We start from the raw sequence: 18,784 nt of genomic DNA, 5'->3' as shown, positions 1-18,784 counted from the left end.
TTTTTGATTAAGTTTCCCCAGGTGGCCCCTAGAGCGCCATCACATATAGCTTTGTGACTCTGTCTCTGTCCCGCTCTGTATTTCTCTCTCTCTCTCTCTCTCTCTCTTTCTGTCTCTCTCTGTCGCTCTCTCTCTGTCTCTCTCTCTGTCTCTCTCTCTCCCACATTAACCCCTTTCCCTCACACCCATTATATCAGCTTCATCCTTGCACTCCTCTCTCCCATCTGCCCTTTCTCATTCTCTCTCTGTCTCCCCCCCCCAGTCTCTCTCCTTCTCTCTCTCAGGTTCACCTAGCCCAGAGGAAGGAGTGTATCTCTGGCTGAGTGAGCCCACACAATGGTTGATTAGCAGGCCTTGGCGGTTTGAAGTACACATGTGTGAGGTTTGAACGAGAGGAGGAGCGACACTTTCGCTCTCTCGCTCTTCTATCGCTCTCACCCCATCTCCTCTCTCTCGTTCCTCTATCGCTCTCACCTCATCTCCTCTCTCTCGTTCCTCTATTGCTCTCACCCCATCTCCTCTCTCTCGTTCCTCTATCGCTCTCACCTCATCCCCTCTCTCTCGTTCCTCTATTGCTCTCACCCCATCTCCTCTCTCTCGTTCCTCTATCGCTCTCACCTCATCTCCTCTCTCTCGTTCCTCTATTGCTCTCACCCCATCTCCTCTCTCTCGTTCCTCTATCGCTCTCACCTCATCTCCTCTCTCTCGTTCCTCTATTGCTCTCACCTCATCTCCTCTCTCTCGTTCCTCTATTGCTCTCACCTCATCTCCTCTCTCTCGTTCCTCTATTGCTCTCACCCCATCTCCTCTCTCTCGTTCCTCTATCGCTCTCACCCCATCTCCTCTCTCTCGTTCCTCTATCGCTCTCACCCCATCTCCTCTCTCTCGCTCTTCTATCGCTCTCACCCCATCTCCTCTCTCTCGTTCCTCTATCGCTCTCACCCCATCTCCTCTCTCTCGTTCCTCTATCGCTCTCACCCCATCTCCTCTCTCTCGTTCCTCTATCGCTCTCACCCCATCTCCTCTCTCTCGCTCTTCTATCGCTCTCACCCCATCTCCTCTCTCTCGTTCCTCTATCGCTCTCACCCCATCTCCTCTCTCTCGTTCCTCTATCGCTCTCACCCCATCTCCTCTCTCTCGTTCCTCTATCGCTCTCACCCCATCTCCTCTCTCTCGTTCCTCTATCGCTCTCACCCCATCTCCTCTCTCTCGCTCTTCTATCGCTCTCACCCCATCTCCTCTCTCTCGTTCCTCTATTGCTCTCACCTCATCTCCTCTCTCAGAGCGACCATGACTTTTTCGTTTTGTGTTATTTTTCAAAGAGTGTGACAGGTGCCGTTTTATGGCACTCTTTGGCACTCTGAACTATCGAGTTTTGAAAGCATTTTATTGCATTGCTCCGACACCCACAAAATGTTATTTTAGTATCTCAATTTTAGTTCTGTTTCTTTAGATCAATATAAAATGGAAATGTGTCAAACTATTGGGAGTAATAAAATAACAACGTAAGAACAAACCTGCTGACAATGTCAGATTCGTACCTTTAAAGACATGAAATTACAAATATTTTAATGAACATAATTAACGATCAGAATTTTACCTGCATCGTCATGAAACTACATTCATCAGTCTGTCTCTAGACACCTCTGCTTACAGGTGCTGGGCTAACCTTTAAAATGTAGACTTACAAAGCCGTTCCAGGACTCGAATCCCAATGGTTCTAGTGATATGAAGTTCTTATGTAACCACTTCCATTAGGAGTTCCTATACCTTCATTAACACCTCTTTGGCTTAATTAAGAACAGAAAAAAAAGAATAAAGTGCTGAAGTTGTGCGTTTATATATTAAATGCCATTAGAATGTGAGTTTGCATGCCCCAGAGTATAGACGGACCCAGCTAGGAGGAGTTAGTAGTGGTTGTAATAGATTCTGTCTTAAAATAGTTGATGTTAGGAAAAGGAATTCAGCTGTTATTGCGTTGTGGGGGGTGTGTGTGTGGGGGGGAGGGTGTGTACGTGTGTGTGTGTATAAGCCTCTCAGACAGGTTCTGAGTGTCATGTTTGCATTGAGGCCTGGCCGTTGTTTAGGTCTGACGTTCACCAGTGTTGCTGTGAATCTGCAGTTGTCTTGTTAAACTAGGACATATGCTGTAGGTGTTCCAGTTCCCCAGCTAACAGCTAACCAGATTCCACAGAGACTGGAAAGAGCTCATGACATTAAACCGAGTGGGATGGATAGAGTGGGTGTGTGAGTGCACTGTGGCGGCACCTGGAATTTTTAGTTTAAAGATCCAGCCGAGAACAGGATAAAGAATAAAGATGGTAACTGTTCTCTCTCAGAAGTAGGGGGGCTGTGAAATCCAAGGCTGCTGGGCCACGGACCCCCCTGTCTATTCACTTTAAAAGGCATACACCCACACACACACACACGAAGACGCACACAGACACACACTCTCTCCTGTCCCTTCCCCAGCCATGTCAAAAGGCTTCCTGTTTACATGTGCTCGGCGTCTCGCGTAGCCAGAGGCGTGGAAGAGAGTGTGTCCAAACGATTGACACACTGTTTGGTTTTCTTCTCTACCCTCCCTCTGTCCTTCACTCCTTCCCAAGGTAAAAGCTTGTCAGCACCCAAAGCTGGTGAGGTCATTGACATTCCAAATAAGGAGTTACAGCCAGTATCAGAATGGGTATTCAATAATAAACTGGTCTTAAATACAGTTAAAACTTAAAGCATTGTGTTTGGTTCAAGACATTCTCTAAGACCTAAACCTCATCTGGAGTTGTGTATAAATGGTGTGCCCATCGAGAATTCTAGGAAGATAAACTCCTAGGTATAATTTTGGAAGGTCAATAAATCATGGTCATGTCATATTGACAAAGTTGTTGTGAAGATTGGAAGAGGTATGTCTGTTATAAAAACACGTTCTGCGATTTTGACACGAACATCAACTGTACTAGTTGTTCAGGCTTTGAGCTTGTCTCATCTTGATCACTGTCCTGTAATATGGTCATGTGCAGCAAAGAAAGACCAAGCAAAGCTGCAGCTGGATCAGAACACTGGATCAGAACAGAGCAGCACACCCTGCCCGTAACTGCACATACAGAACTAACATCAACAACATGCAGGCCAGTATTTCCTGGTTCAGGGTTCACGAGTGATTAACTGCTTCTCTTCTAGTTTTCAGGAGAAATATCACTGTGATGGAAATTCCAGATTGTCTGCATGATCAAAATTGATTCAGCTCAGACACCCAGACATGCCCTACAAGACATGCCACCAGGGGTCTCGTATACAGAGCCAAGATCATGGAACTCCCGTCCAGCTCCAGTTACTTTGTTGTATATCGCTGTATTTTACATTTGTGCGACTGTCCTTGTCTGTCAGTGTATCAGTGTTCTGTTACTTGTCATGTTTGAGGTTTTTGTGGACCCCAGGAATAGTAGCTGCTGCTTCGGCAAGAGCTAATGGGGATCCGAATGAATCAAAATCAAAAGCTGAAGAGGTCCACTTTTTGAGCTTTTCACCAGCCGACCGACAGTAAAGTTACACACACGCAAGCACATGCGCACATGCTCCCATACACACACATAGACACACGGACACACACACACATAGACACACACACACACACACACACACACACACACACACACACACACACACACACACACACACACACACACACATACTCACTGTAAGACATTACGGTCCCTGTGCTTACACGACGGGGCTACCAGCCCGCTTTACTCTGCCTGACAACCGTCGACAACTTCAAACGTTCCAGGAACTAATTCCATTTAGGATAGTCGGGATAAAGGCAGGATAATCTAATGCAGTCTGTGACCAACAGCGAAGGAAGGAGCGGCCTTCATCCCTCCGTCCCTCCGTCCGTCTGTTTCTGTCACACTCCTCTTTTCATTATTGTTCCTCGGGGAAGTTTTCCTCTCTCTTTTGACCTTATTTTCACTTTCTGCCTTTTTCCACTTTAGCAAAGAACCCATATGGCATCAAGTAAATACACACCAAAGCAGAACAAAACAGGATACAAGTTTTCATGGTCCCTACTCCCTAGCCTTCGTCTCTGTGTCTTATGACTAGCGTTTCTGTAACCGAGACGAAACCCTGGGAGGACACAGGAGTCACCTGAGCACCGTGCTCTGTTGTGCGGTTCTTTGTTGTGGTTGGAAGACGATGGGAAGAGAAGGAGACAGAAAACATAGAGCGAGAAAGAGAGACGGAACACAACAGAGACGTCTCTGGAGTTTGTGTTTCCTGGGGGAACCTGAGATGAGGATGCGCCCTTCCGCCCTCCTTGCCGTACCCACCCCCCTCGTGCCCACTGGTACCCAGGAGTACCGCGCCTGCCGCCCGCCGTGAGCCACAGGAGACTGGCACCGGGTTAGGCATGAAAGAGAGAGAGAGAGAGAGAGAACATGGACGAGAGAAAGAAGAGGTCTGACCGCACACACGTCTTCTGTTTCTCACGTCTCTTGTGGATTGGGCTGTAAGTTGTCTGGGGAGAAACCAATCAAACAATCAGCTCACTGAAAAACCTCAGTGGAGTCTCCTAACGCCATCGTTCTATCTCCCTGCTGTCTCCCTTCAGCTGGCCTATCTTAAAAACACAGGCGAAAAACAGTTAAGAATTGTGCAGAAGTGTTAGTAGTTTACATTTCAGAGGTTTTTCTCATGAATAAAAAACAAAATAAAGATCCACAGGAATGTACATGCGCGCGAACACACACACACACACACACACACACACACACACACACACACACACACACACACACATACACACACACACACACACGCACACACATGCACACACACACACACACATGCACACACACACACACACACACACACATGCACACACACGCACACACATGCACACAAAACACACACACACACATGCACACACACTGCTTAAAATAAGTCCAACGTCATACATAAACATGGCTCACAGCTCTTTCATCTTGTGTGTGTTTTCCCACAATTGTCTAGGACAGGTATTCCCAAACTGGGGGCAATACCGCCAAATAAAAATGTGATTCACATTTTAAAAAATAAATAATAATAATAGTAATTTTTTTATACTATTTTTTTCTTCACATTTTCAAACAGTACATTCAGTAAGGCCCGCATCCATAGAGACACATACCAGCTCTACTGGTAGTACTGCTACTACCAGCAGTACTACACCTGCACCTGTCGACGACAGTTGTTCTGCTTCCACAAGCACATCCAATGCTAGCATCAGTAATTCTACATTTGTTGCTAGCCCAGCTAGCATGGACACTGACAGTTGTGAATCTGATGCAGCCGAAGAGCTACTGCCCCCTTACCCGGGAAAGCACCGAACAACAGACAGGGACGTTGGCCCATTGAAGAGGCGCAAATATGATGAGAACTACATTGATTTGGGGTTCACTTATATTGAGAGTAGTGCCTTTCCTCAGCCACAGTGTGTTTGTTAAATGTGCAAAAGTACTATCTCACAACTCGATGAAACCTTCACTCTAGCGCTGACATTTAGAAATAAAACATGCCATTTAAAAAAATAGGCCACGGGAGTTTTTTGAGCGAGAATCAAGATAACTTTCGAGTAGTAAGACATGTATAAAAGCAACAGATATCATTAATAAGAAGGGGCTAGAAGCATCTTATATGGTGAGCTATCGAGTGGCTAGGACAGGCAAGCCCCATACTATTGTGGAGGACTTCATTCTTCCTGCTGCTGCAGATATGGGCTGGGACAATGCTGGGAGAAAAGGCCAAACAAACTATACAGACAATTTCTTCATCAAACAACACTGTTTCATGACGCATCAGTGACATGGCAGGAGATGTTTTGACACAGTTACTGCTTCGCATACAAGCTAGTGAATTCTATGCGTTACAGCTGGATGAGTCAACAGAAGTGGCGGGCCTGGCACAGCTCCTGGTATATGTCCGTTACGTTTATGGGGGGTCAATTTAAGGAAGACATCCTCTTCTGCAAACCACTGTAACCCAGTACAGCAGGAGAGGATATTTTTTAATTACTGGACTGTAACGGCTGTCTATGGAAGAAGTGGACCAAAATGCGGCGGAGTTAGGGTTCGTCATATTTCATTTACGAACACTATGCATTTCACAAAAACAACAAAAACTGACAGCCAACACAGTCCTGTCAGGTACTACCACAATAACAAGAACAATTACCCACACCACACAAAGGAAACGTAGGCAACTTATGTGTGACTCCCAATCAACCACAATCCTCTACAGCTGTGCCTGATTGGAAGTCACACGGCCAAAATCAATGAAACAATAAAACACTCACTCCCTTCTGCCACGTCCTGACCCAACTACACCCTCTACTGGTCAGGACGTGACATGGACAGCTTGTGACATCAAATGTCCTTTGGTGGTCAAGATGTGTTGGTATCTGGACTGATGGCTCAAAAGCCATGACAGGGAGACATAGTGGAGTGGTAACATGCGTGCAAGCAGTTTCTCCCGACGCCACTTGGGTACACTGCAGCATCCACCGAGAGGCTCTTGCTGCCAAGGGAATGCCTGACAGCTTGAAAGACGTTTTGGACACTACATTGAAAATGGTTAACCTTGTTAAAGCAAGGCCCCTGAACTCTCGTGTATTTTCTGCATTATGCAATGATATGGGCAGCGACCATGTAACGCGTTTACAACAAATGCTGGTGTGCTGGTTATCAAAGGGCAAAGTATTGACATGTTTTTTTTTTTATTGAGACGAGCTTAAAGTTTACTTTACTGACCGAGTTTCTCACACGACTGGCCTATCTGGGTGATGTTTTTTCTCGCCTGAATGATCTGAATCTAGGATTACAGGGACTCTCCGCAACTATATTCAATGTGCGGGACAAAATTGAGGCTATGATTAAGAAGTTGGAGCTCTTTTTTGTTTTCATTAACAAGGACAACACACAGGTCTTTCCATCATTGTATGATTTTTTGTGTGCAAATGAACTCAAGCTTACGGACAATGTCAAATGTGATATAGCGAAGCACCTGAGTGAGTTCTGTGCGCAGTTACGCAGGTACTTTCCTGAAATGGATGACACAAACAACTGGATTCGTTATCCCTTTCATGCCCTGCCTCCAGTCCACTTACTGATATCGGAAGAAGAGAGCCTTATCGAAATTGCAACAAGCAGTTCTGTGAAAAATTAATTTAATCAGAAGCCACTGCCAGATTTCTGGATTGGGCTGCACTCAGATTATCCTGCCTTGGCAAATCGTGTTGTTAAGATACTGATACCCTTTGCAACCACGTACCTATGTGAGAGTGGATTCTTGGCCCTCACTAGCATGAAAACTAAATACAGTAACAGACTGTGTGTGGAAAATTATTTAAGACTGTGACTCTCTCCAATATAACCCAAGATTGCCGAGTTATGAGCATCCTTTCAAGCACACCCTTCTCGGATTCCTACCGCAAGCTCTGAACCTTTACACCGGATCATCGCAGCTAGCTAGCTGCTATCCAAGTGGCTACTCCTGGCTAACGTCTCTGTCCCAAAACTAGCACCAATTAGCCTGGAGCTAGCCTCGAGCTAGGCCCATCCCCCGGCTAGCCGAAGAGGTCCATCAGCCAATTCTTGGGCTACAATAGCTATTTTGCCAATTGGCCTGGACCCTTTACTGCCGACATGGAACCCCGCCGATCCATCATGACTGGTCTGCCAATGTAACCGTCCGAGGTGGTTTCAACAGGCTCTTCCTTTGCGACGTCGCAGGAGGCCCATCTGCTAGCCCCGGCCCGCTAGCTGTCTGAATCGCTGTGTCTCCAGCTCGCCTAGCGTAGTAGCGACTACTGAATTGGTTCCCTGACTCATCTATTGCCACTCTCTGGACCCTATGATCACTCGGCTACACATGCCTCTCCCTAATGTCAATATGCCTTGTCTATTGCTGTTTTGGTTAGTGATTCATTTCTTATTTCACTGTAGAGCCCCTAGCCCTGCCCAATATGCCTTAGATAGCCCATACATGCGGTGACCTCACCTGGCTTAACTGGTGTCTCCAGAGACAAAACCTCTCTCATCGTCACTCAATGCCTTGGTTTACCTCCACTGTACTCACATCCTACCATAGCCTTGTCTGTACATTATGCCTTGAATCTATTCTTCCGTTCCCAGAAATCTGCTCCTTTTACTCTCTGTTCTGAACGCACTAGATGACCAGTTCATATAGCCTTTATCTGTACCCTTGTCCTACTCCTCCTCTGTTCCTCCGGTAATGTAGAGGTTAACCCAGGCCCTGCAGCCCCCAGCACCACTCCCATTCCCCAGGCGCTCTCATTTGTTGACTTCTGTAACCGTAAAAAACCTTGGTATCATGTATTTTAATAATAGAAGCCTCCTCCCTAAGTTTGTTTATTCACTGCTTTAGCACACTCTGCCAACCCTGATGTCCTAGCCGTGTCTGAATCCTGGTTTAGGAAGGCCACCAAAACTCCTGTCATTTCCATCCCTAACTATAACAATTTCCGACAAGATAGAGCTGCCAAAGGGGGCGGAGTTGCAATCTACTGCAGAGATAGTCTGCAGAGTTCTGTCATACTTTCCAGGTCTGTGCCCAAACAATTCGAGCTTCTACTTTTAAAAATCCACCTTTCCAGAAACAAGTTTCTCACCGTTGCCACTTTGTATAGACCCCCTTCAGCCCCCAGCTGTGCCCTGGACACCATATGTGAATTGATTGCCCCCCATCTTTCTTCAGAGTTCGTACTGTTAGGTGACCTAAACTGGGACATGCTTAACACCCTGGCCGTTCTACAATCTAAGCTAGATGCCCTCAATCTCACACAAATGATCAAGGAACCTACCAGGTACAACCCTAAATCCGTAACCATGGACACACTCATAGATATAATCCTGATCAACTTGCCCTCTAAATACACCTCTGCTGTCATCAACCAGGATCTCAGCGATCACTGCCTCATTGCCTGCGTGCGTAATGGGTCCGCAATCAAACAACCACCCATCATCACTGTCAAACGCTCCCTAAAACACTTCAGCGTGCAGGCCTTTCTAATTGACCTGGCCCGGGTATCCTGGAGCGGGATATTGATCTCATACCATCTGTAGAGGATGCCTGGTTGCTCTTTAAAAGTGCTTTCCTCACCATATTAAATAAGCATGCCCTGTTCAAAAAATTTAGAACTAAGAACAGATTGCCCTTGGTTCGCCCCAGACTTCACTGCCCTTGATCAGCACAAAAACATCCTGTGGCGTTCTGCATTAGCATCGAATATCCCCCACGATATGCAACTTTTCAGGGAAGTCAGGAAGCAATATTCTCAGTCAGTTAGGAAAGCTAAGGCTAGCTTTTTCAAACAGAAATTTGCATCCTGTAGTACTTATTCCAAAAAGTTTTGGGACACTGTAAGGTTCATGGAGAATAAGAACACCTCCTCCCAGCTGCCCACTGCACTGAGGCTAGGAAACACTGTCACCACGATAGATCTACAATAATCGATCATTTCAATAAGCATTTTTCTACGGCTGGCCATGCTTTCCACCTGGCTACCCCTACCCCGGCCAACAGCTCCTCACCCCCTGCAGCAAGGACCTCACTACATATTCATTGCTAACCCCACTGGCTCCAGGTCATCTATATAAGTCTTTGCTAGGTAAAGTCCCGCCTTATCTCAGCTCACTGGTCACCATAGCAACACCCACCCGTAGCACAGGCTCCAGCAAGTATATTTCACTTGTCATCCCCAAAGCCAACACTTCCTTTGGCCGCCTTTCCTTCCAGTTCTCTGCTGCCAATGACTGGAACGAATTGCAAAAATCACTGAAGCTCTCTAACTTTAAGCATCAAGCTGTCAGAGCAGCTTTCCGATCACTGTACCTGTACACAGCCAATCTGTAAATAGCACACCCTACTACCTCATCCCCATATTGTTACTTATCCTCTTGCTCTTTTGCATCCCAGTATCTCACCGTGCGCATCCTCATCTGCACATCTATCACTCCAGTGTTTATGCTAAATTGTAATTATTTCGCCTCTATGGCCTATTTATTGCCTTACCTCCTTACTCTTCTACATTTGCACAGACTGTACATAGATTTTTCTATTGTGTTATTGACTGTACATTTGTTTATGTGTAACTCTGTGTTTTTGTTGCACTGCTTTGCTTTATCTTGGCCAGGTCGCAGTTGTAAATGAGAACTTGTTCTCAACTGGCCTACCTGGTTAAATAAAATACTTTTTTACATCGTGGTGAGTTATTCACAATTTTCGATGAACAAATAAGGTTTTATATGTAAGGTGGTTAAAAAAAGCGCAAAATTATTGATTATTATTATATTATTATTTGTGCCCTGGTGTCAGGAGCGTCGTAAAAAGTGGACCAAGGCGCAGCGGGTATCGTGCTCATCTTTCTTTTTTATTTGGATAAACATGAACACTTAACAAAAATAACAAACAACGCCGAAAACCAGTCCTGTAAGGCTACACAGCTATACATGGAACAACTACCCACAAACAGTGACCAAAACCCCCTAGTTAAATATGGCCTCCAATTAGAAGCAACGAAGAACAGCTGCTTCCAAGGCCAAACCAAAACCCGAACATAGAAATAGACTAAATAGACATTCAAACATAGAAATAGACAACATAGAACATTACCCAAACCCAAGACACATAAATCAAACACACCCCTGCCACGTCCTGACCATACTACAATAACAAAATGACCCCTTATTGGTCAGGACGTGACACCTGGTCCTGTAAGAGCTCTTTGTCACTTCCCACGAGCCGGGTTGTGACAAAAACTCACACTCATTCTTAAGTTTAATAAATGTATCATATAGTGTGAGTGTGGCAGGCTTACAATGATGTCAAAAAGCAACATTTGAGAGTGCGCTGACCCTGGTGCTAGAGGGGGTACGCAGCTGGAGGTTGAATGTTTGAAGGGGTAGTTTGGGAACCACTGGTTTAGGAGATCATGGTATATACACACACACACCCCAATCCTCCCTCCCTTTTCCGCTGGCCATAATCGGGATCTAACCTATAGAGATGACCTGTTCAAAAATGCTTATTGTAGAGGTCTGTGGCTTCCCCTTTAACACGATTTTTAAAATATGTGTCAACAGCAATCTAAATCCTGTGAATATCTTAACCGGCTTAGCTCAGCCTGGACACTACTGTCAGTTAGTTATCCCACAGGATCTGTGGCAGCCTGGACCCAGTCTCAGCTACTATCAGCTAGTTATCCCCCAGGATCTGTGGCAGCCTGGACCCTCAGTCTCAGCTACTGTCAGCTAGTTATCCCCCAGGATCTGTGGCAGCCTGGACCCTCAGTCTCAGCTACTGTCAGCTAGTTATCCCCCAGGATCTGTGGCAGCCTAGACCCTCAGTCTCAGCTACTATCAGCTAGTTATCCCCCAGGATCTGTGGCAGCCTGGACCCTCAGTCTCAGCTACTATCAGCTAGTTATCCCCCAGGATCTGTGGCAGCCTGGACCCTCAGTCTCAGCTACTATCAGCTAGTTATCCCCCAGGATCTGTGGCAGCCTGGACCCTCAGTCTCAGCTACTGTTATCAAGTTATCCCCCAGGATCTGTGGCAGCCTGGACCCTCAGTCTCAGCTACTGTCAGCTAGTTATCCCCCAGGATCTGTGGCAGCCTGGACCCTCAGTCTCAGCTACTGTCAGCTAGTTATCCCCCAGGATCTGTGGCAGCCTGGACCCTCAGTCTCAGCTACTGTCAGCTAAATTATCCCCCAGGATCTGTGGCAGCCTGGACCCAGTCTCAGCTACTATCAGCTAGTTATCCCCCAGGAGCCTGGACCCAGTCTCAGCTACTATTACATTTACATTTGACATTTTAGTCATTTAGCAGACGCTCTTATCCAGAGCGACTTACAAATTGGTGCATTCACCTTATAATATCCAGTGGAACAACCACTTTACAATAGTGCATCTAAATCTTTTAAGGGGGGGTTAGAAGGATTGCTTTATCCTATCCCAGGTATTCCTTGAAGAGGTGGGGTTTCAGGTGTCTCCGGAAGGTGGTGATTGACTCCGCTGTCCTGGCGTCGTGAGGGAGCTTGTTCCACCATTGGGGTGCCAGAGCAGCGAACAGTTTTGACTGGGCTGAGCGGGAACTGTGCTTCCTCAGAGGTAGGGAGGCGAGCAGGCCAGAGGTGGATGAACGGAGTGCCCTTGTTTGGGTGTAGGGCCTGATCAGAGCCTGAAGGTACGGAGGTGCCGTTCCCCTCACAGCTCCGTAGGCAAGCACCATGGTCTTGTAGCGGATGCGAGCTTCGACTGGAAGCCAGTGGAGAGAGCGGAGGAGCGGGGTGACGTGAGAGAACTTGGGAAGGTTGAACACCAGACGGGCTGCGGCGTTCTGGATGAGTTGTAGGGGTTTAATGGCACAGGCAGGGAGCCCAGCCAACAGCGAGTTGCAGTAATCCAGACGGGAGATGACAAGTGCCTGGATTAGTACCTGCGCCGCTTCCTGTGTGAGGCAGGGTCGTACTCTGCGAATGTTGTAGAGCATGAACCTACAGGATCGGGTCACCGCCTTGATGTTGGTGGAGAACGACAGGGTGTTGTCCAGGGTCACGCCAAGGCTCTTAGCACTCTGGGAGGAGGACACAAGGGAGTTGTCAACCGTGATGGCGAGATCATGGAACGGGCAGTCCTTCCCCGGGAGGAAGAGCAGCTCCGTCTTGCCGAGGTTCAGCTTGAGGTGGTGATCCGTCATCCACACTGATATGTCTGCCAGACATGCAGAGATGCGATTCGCCACCTGGTTGTCAGAAGGGGGAAAGGAGAAGGTTAATTGTGTGTCATCTGCATAGCAATGATATGAGAGACCATGTGAGGATATGACAGAGCCAAGTGACTTGGTGTATAGCGAGAATAGGAGTGGGCCAAGAACAGAGCCCTGGGGGACACCAGTGGTGAGAGCACGTGGTGCGGAGACAGACTCTCGCCACGCCACCTGGTAGGAGCGACCTGTCAGGTAGGACGCAATCCAAGCGTGCGCGGCGCCGGAGATGCCCAGCTCGGAGAGGGTGGAGAGGAGGATCTGATGGTTCACGGTATCAAAGGCAGCAGATATGTCTAGAAGGATGAGAGCAGAGGAGAGAGAGTTAGCTTTAGCAGTGCGGAGAGCCTCCGTGACACAGAGAAGAGCAGTCTCAGTTGAATGCCCAGTCTTGAAACCTGACTGATTAGGATCAAGAAGGTCATTCTGAGAGAGATAGCAAGAGAGCTGGCCAAGCACGGCGCGTTCAAGAGTTTTGGAGAGAAAGGAAAGAAGGGATACTGGCCTGTAGTTGTTGACATCGGAGGGATCGAGTGTAGGTTTTTTCAGAAGGGGTGCAACTCTCGCTCTCTTGAAGACGGAAGGGACGTAGCCAGCGGTCAAGGATGCGTTGATGAGCGAGGTGAGGTAGGGGAGAAGGTCTCCGGAAATGGTCTGGAGAAGAGAGGAGGGGATAGGGTCAAGTGGGCAGGTTGTTGGGCGGCCGGCCGTCACAAGACGCGAGATTTCATCTGGAGAGAGAGGGGAGAAAGAGGTCAAAGCACAGGGTAGGGCAGTGTGAGCAGGACCAGCAGTGTCGTTTGACTTAGCAACGAGGATCGGATGTCGTCAACCTTCTTTTCAAAATGGTTGACGAAGTCATCCGCAGAGAGGGAGGAGGGGGGGAGGGGGAGGAGGATTCAGGAGGGAGGAGAAGGTAGCAAAGAGCTTCCTAGGGTTAGAGGCAGATGCTTGGAGTTTAGAGTGGTAGAAAGTGGCTTTAGCAGCAGAGACAGAAGAGGAAAATGTAGAGAGGAGGGAGTGAAAGGATGCCAGGTCCGCAGGGGAGGCGAGTTTTCCTCCATTTCCGCTCGGCTGCCCGGAGCCCTGTTCTGTGAGCTCGCAGTGAGTCGTCGAGCCACGGAGCAGGAGGGGAGGACCGAGCCGGCCTGGAGGATAGGGGACAGAGGAAATCAAAGGATGCAGAGAGGGAGGAGAGGAGGGTTGAGGAGGCAGAATCAGGAGATAGGTTGGAGAAGGTTTGAGCAGAGGGAAGAGATGATAGGATGGAAGAGGAGAGAGTAGCGGGAGAGAGAGAGCGAAGGTTGGGACGGCGCAATACCATCCGAGTAGGGGGAGAGTGAGAAGTGTTGGATGAGAGCGAGAGGGAAAAGGATACAAGGTAGTGGTCGGAGACTTGGAGGGGAGTTGCAATGAGATTAGTGGAAGAACAGCATCTAGTAAAGATGAGGTCAAGCGTATTGCCTGCCTTGTGAGTAGGGGGGGAAGGTGAGAGGGTGAGGTCGAAAGAGGAGAGGAGTGGAAAGAAGGAGGCAGAGAGGAATGAGTCGAAGGTAGACGTGGGGAGGTTAAAGTCACCCAGAACTGTGAGAGGTGAGCCATCCTCAGGAAAGGAACTTATCAAGGCGTCAAGCTCATTGATGAACTCTCCAAGGGAACCTGGAGGGCGATAAATGATAAGGATGTTAAGCTTGAAAGGGCTGGTAACTGTGACAGCATGGAATTCAAATGAGGAGATAGACAGATGGGTCAGGGGAGAAAGAGAGAATGTCCACTTGGGAGAGATGAGGATTCCAGTGCCACCACCCCGCTGGCTCGATGCTCTAGGGGTATGCGAGAACACGTAGTCAGACGAGGAGAGAGCAGTAGGAGTAGCAGTGTTATCTGTGGTGATCCATGTTTCCGTCAGCGCCAGGAAGTCTAGGGACTGGAGGGTAGCATAGGCTGAGATGAACTCAGCCTTGTTGGCCGCAGACCGGCAGTTCCAGAGGCTGCCGGAGACCTGGAACTCCACGTGGTTCGTGCGCGCTGGGACCACCAGGTTAGAGCGGCAGCGGCCACGCGGTGTGGAGCGTTTGTATGGCCTGTGCAGAGGAGAGAGAACAGGGATAGGCAGACACATAGTAGACAAGCTACAGAAGAGGCTACGCTAATGCAAATGAGATTGGAGTGACAAGTGGACTACACGTCTCGAATGTTCAGGAAGTTAAGCTTACGTTGCAAAAATGTTATTGACTAAAATGATACAGTACTGCTGGCTGGTGGAGTAGGCTAGCTAGCAGTGGCTGCGTGGTTGACTTTGAACGTGTAGCTGGCTAGGTAACCTCGGTAGTTTCAGTACTACACCTTGTCATGATACAAAGCAACTTTGTAGCTAGCTAGCTAACATAACACTAATCAAGACGTTCCTTGTAGTGTATTTAGTTTCAACAATGCTGCTCGTCGGTAATAGTTGGCTAGGTTAGGAAAAATGGCGTCGCGGGGGACGGAAATAGCTGGCTAGCTAACCTCGATGGCTGGCTAGCTAACAATTATCAATTAACAATTATCAAACTATGACAAAGACAACTAGGTAGCTAGCTAGGTAACACTGCACTAGTCAAATCGTTCCGTTGTGAAGTATTAGTAACTACAGCGCTGCTAGTCGGTAACGGATGGCTACTACCAGCTAGTTATCCCCCAGGATCTGTGGCAGCCTGGACCCTCAATCTCAGCTACTGTCAGCTAGTTATCCCCCAGGATCTGTGGCAGCCTGGACCCTCAGTCTCAGCTACTATCAGCTAGTTATCCCCCAGGATCTGTGGCAGCCTGGACCCTCAGTCTCAGCTACTGTCAGCTAGTTATCCCCCAGGATCTGTGGCAACCTGGACCCTCAGTCTCAGCTACTGTCAGCTAGTTATCCCCCAGGATTTGTGGCAGCCTGGACCCTCAGTCTCAGCTACTGTCAGCTAGTTATCCCCCAGGATCTGTGGCAGCCTGGACCCTCAATCTCAGCAACTGTCAGCTAGTTATCCCCCAGGATCTGTGGCAGCCTGGACCCTCAGTCTCAGCTAGTTATTCCCCAGGATCTATGGCAGAAAGAGTAACGCAGTGAGGGGACACACACGCACACACAGACACACACACACACACACACACACACACACACACACACACACACACACACACACACACACACACACACACACACACACACACACACACACACACACACACACACACACACAGACACATGCAAACACAGACACACGCACCCACAGACACACACACAGACACACACTATAATGCTCACATTCTTCTGTCCTTGTCTATCAGTGTATCATGTTTTGTGATGTTTGTGGACCCCAGGAAGAGTAAGTGCTTTTGGAATGCGAATGGGGATCCAAATAAACCAATAAACTGTTGTGTACTAATGTCACTACTGGGTGTTTGTAGTGTAAAACTCTCACTCTATCTGCAGGATTCCTGGAAGACATTTTGTAAGATATTTTGATTTGATTTAAGGTGCACCATGAAAGATCCTGCTTTGTTTTTGAAAATATCTACTTTGTATCATCAGTTGGAGTCCAGGACTGTGTTCAGTCTTACTCCAGGTCCCACTGTTCAGAGTAGTCTCCCAAAATGTTATTCAAATATTATTTTTTTCTCATAATTCAGGCCCTATGTGTACACATTAACGGAAACAACGTTATCCTCCTCAGTTACTAGTGTCCAAGTCAATCTATTCGCTGCTCTTACCTTGTCGGCTAGACAACAACAGGGCCCCCAAAACAAGCTAAGGAATCTTCACACAGGATTACTTTTGTGATCGTGTGAAAAGAGGGAGCACTGAAGTGTAGCCTGAACGCTCCGGCCGGCAGTCTCGGGGGTTAAAGTGAGCTGGGGAGTACACACACACACACACACACACACACACACACACACACACACACACACACACACACACACACACACACACACACACACACACACACACACACACACACACACACACACTAGTGTTGTTGTTCCCTTAGGGGTAGTGACCCAGGAACTTCCCAGTATGTCAGCATCAGCATGGGTTTCTCTTTGTTCAGGAGGATGATCTATCTGCCTGACCACTCACCCTGATCACAGACAACAGCAGCCATGTTGACACTGAAACCCCAACACTTCCTGTCCTGTTCAGTGGCTGTGGGGCGCTGGGGGCAAGGGGGGGATGGGGAGACCTGACTGGGGATGGGGACTGTGGGGACGGGGAGACCTGACTGGGGATAGGGACTGTGGAGATGAGATGTGTGTGCCACTCCTTCCTACAAAAAGACAGAAACCGAGGCACACAATGTATTCCAACACACCAGAGGCATAAGAGGCTATCGCACAGAGGCATAAGAGGCTATCGCACAGAGGCTTAAGAGGCTATCGCACAGAAGCATAAGAGGCTATCGCACAGAGGCATAAGAGGCTATCGCACAGAGGCATAAGAGGCTATCGCACAGAGGCATAAGAGGCTATCGCACAGAGGCATAAGAGGCTATCGCACAGAGGCATAAGAGGCTATCGCACAGAGGCGTAAGATTCTATCACACAGAGGCGTAAGAGGCTATCACACAGACGCATAAGACGCTATCACACAAAGTCATAAGAGACTATCACACTCACACATACAGTTGAAGTCAGAAGTTTACATACACTTTAGCCAAATACATTTAAACTCAGTTTTTCACAATTCCTGACATTTAATCCTAGTAAAAAGTCCCTGTCTTAGGTCAGTTAGAATCAACACTTTATTTTAAGAATGTGAAATGTCAGAATAATAGTAGAGAGAATGATTTATTTCAGCTTTTATTTCTTTCATCACATTCCCAGTGGGTCAGAAGTTTACATACACTCAATTAAAATTTGGTAGCATTGCCTGTAAATTGTTTAACTTGGGTCAAACGTTTCGGGTAGCCTTCCACAAGCTTCCCACAATAAGTTGAGTGAATTTTGGCCCATTCTTCCAGACAGAGCCGGTGTAACTGAGTCAGGTTTGTAGGCCTCCTTGCACGCACATGTTTTTTCAGTTCTGCCCACAGATTTTCTATAGGATTGAGGTCAGGGCTTTGTGATGGCCACTCCAATACCTTGACTTTGTTGTCCTTAAGCGATTTTGCCACAACTTTGGAAGTATGCTTGGGGTCATTGTCCATTTGGAAGACCCATTTGCGACCAAGCTTTAACTTCTTGACTGATATCTTGAGATATTGTTTCAATATATCCACATAATTTTCCTGCCTTATGCCATCTATTTTGTGAAGAGCACTAGTCCCTCCTGCAGCAAAGCACCCCCACAACCTGATGCTGCCACCCCCGTGCTTCACGGTTGGGATGGTGTTCTTCGGCTTGCAAGCCTCCCCCGTTTTCCTCCAAACATAACGATGGTCATTATGGCCAAAAAGTTATATTTTTGTTTCATCAGACCAGAGGACATTTCTCCAAAAAGTACGATCTTTGTCCCCATGTGCAGTTGCAAACTGTAGCCTGGCTATTTTATGGCGGTTGTGGAGCAGTGGCTTCTTCCTTGCTGAGCGGCCTTTCAGGTTATGTCGATATAGGACTCGTTTTACTGTGGATATAGATATTTTTGTACCTTTTTCCTCCAGCATCTTCACAAGGTCCTTTGCTGTTGTTCTGGGATTGATTTACACTTTTCGCACCAAAGTACGTTCATCTCTAGGAGACAGAACGGATCTCCTTCCTGAGCGGTATGATGGCTGCGTGGTCCCATGGTGTTTATACTTGCGTACTATTGTTTGTACAGATGAAAGTGGTACCTTCAGGCGTTTGGAAATTGCTCCCAAGGATGAACCAGACTTGTGGAGGTCTATAATTTGTTTTCTGAGGTCTTGGCTGATTTATTTTGATTTTCCCATGATGTCAAGCAAAGAGGCAGTGAGTTTGAAGGTAGGCCTTGAAATACATCCAGGGGTACAACTCCAATTGAC

At 47.5% G+C, this 18,784-nt stretch overlaps 1 protein-coding gene across 12 annotated transcripts in view; it reads left to right on the top strand.

Moving 5' to 3' along the window:
- LOC106610060 (teneurin-3) overlaps positions 1-18,784 on the top strand; it is a 435,054-nt gene that overhangs the window by 111,401 nt on the left and 304,869 nt on the right. The window lies entirely within an intron of this gene.

The sequence above is a fragment of the Salmo salar genome, chromosome ssa08, assembly GCF_905237065.1.
Source record: "Salmo salar chromosome ssa08, Ssal_v3.1, whole genome shotgun sequence".
Lineage (NCBI taxonomy): Eukaryota > Metazoa > Chordata > Actinopteri > Salmoniformes > Salmonidae > Salmo > Salmo salar.
Note: the sequence above shows the minus strand (reverse complement) of the source record. Positions and strands in the feature narration are given on the sequence as shown.